Genomic DNA, 1288 nt, shown 5'->3' on the forward strand with positions numbered 1-1288 from the left:
TACATCTACATAAAATGTTCAGCTTCTCTCACTCCCAGCAGGTACAGTCTCATTAGCTCCTGTGATTTAAAAAGCCTGAGTTTCTCCCAGCAAGGCACGATTTTATTAATATGTGTTATATTTATCTCTCTCTCATTTTACGATGTTATTATGTGGAACCAAATGTATAGTTATTGCTCTAGGACTTGTTTACTTCATAAATATTGGCCGCCGAATGTATGAATCTTACTAGGAGGTCCGCATAATTATATGAGGGTAAACATTAAGCAAAAATGACTTAAGAATAAATGAAAATAATAACTTGGCTTAAATGACAAGTAAGATGGCAGAGTAACATGAAAAATAAGAGTTATGGGAAGAATGTATTTGTTAGCTGATATTAAATAAGAATGTTATGACTTTCGAAGAAATAAATGTGTAGATATCTAACTATCTCAGGAGAACTGGGAACTGCTCACTAAATAGTGTACACTGCTCACTAAATATATTGTTTGTTTTTTTCTCAGCAGTGTGGTGTGCCAGAAAATGTTTAACAGCTAACTCTCTGTAATAACAATTAAAAAGGTCAGAGTTGTAGCATTTTCCGATTTTCAGGGAGTAAAGTTCCCCATGGCGAATTCCAAGCTATCGACATGACATCATGGGGCAAGAGTGAAGAAAAGATGCACAAACGTCTCACGAAACCAGGTGAATCAGTTCTAGTGTATCATTGGTTTAACAGGACTGAGAACCACTTTGCTTTAAGAAGGGCATGTCACAATAATTGTCAATGAACATTTCTCTATGTGACTGATTCCAGTAGGATGTGTTTTCAATTCTAGAACAAGGAAAATGCAAGCAAAATAAGACAAAAATTATCAGTACTACCAATAAGCAAGGAATGACCAGCTCACATGTCTATATATCCTTCCAGAATTTTAATTAGAATATTTATATCCATAGGTGTTTAAAAATGGAAAGGTTTTATTTTACCTTAGTACCCTACTCATTTAATTGACAATACATTAGAATAAACAATAAATTATTGCTTATTCTTTATAATTATTCAAGGATTGTGAATAAAAATCTATCTTATAATATACCAAAATAAATTAATGCTATATTCCATCATTGACAATTTAGAATGTTTACAAAATTATAGTCAGGAACATTTTTATACAGAAATCCTTGTGACCGTCCATCTTGCTTCTTTGGATAAATTCCTCAAAGAGAAATTATTATATCATAACATGCAATTACATTTAAGACTTCAGATATGTGTTTTTAAATGGCCCTCAAGGAGTTTGTA

Source organism: Tamandua tetradactyla, chromosome 17 (genome assembly GCF_023851605.1).
Source record: "Tamandua tetradactyla isolate mTamTet1 chromosome 17, mTamTet1.pri, whole genome shotgun sequence".
NCBI lineage: Eukaryota > Metazoa > Chordata > Mammalia > Pilosa > Myrmecophagidae > Tamandua > Tamandua tetradactyla.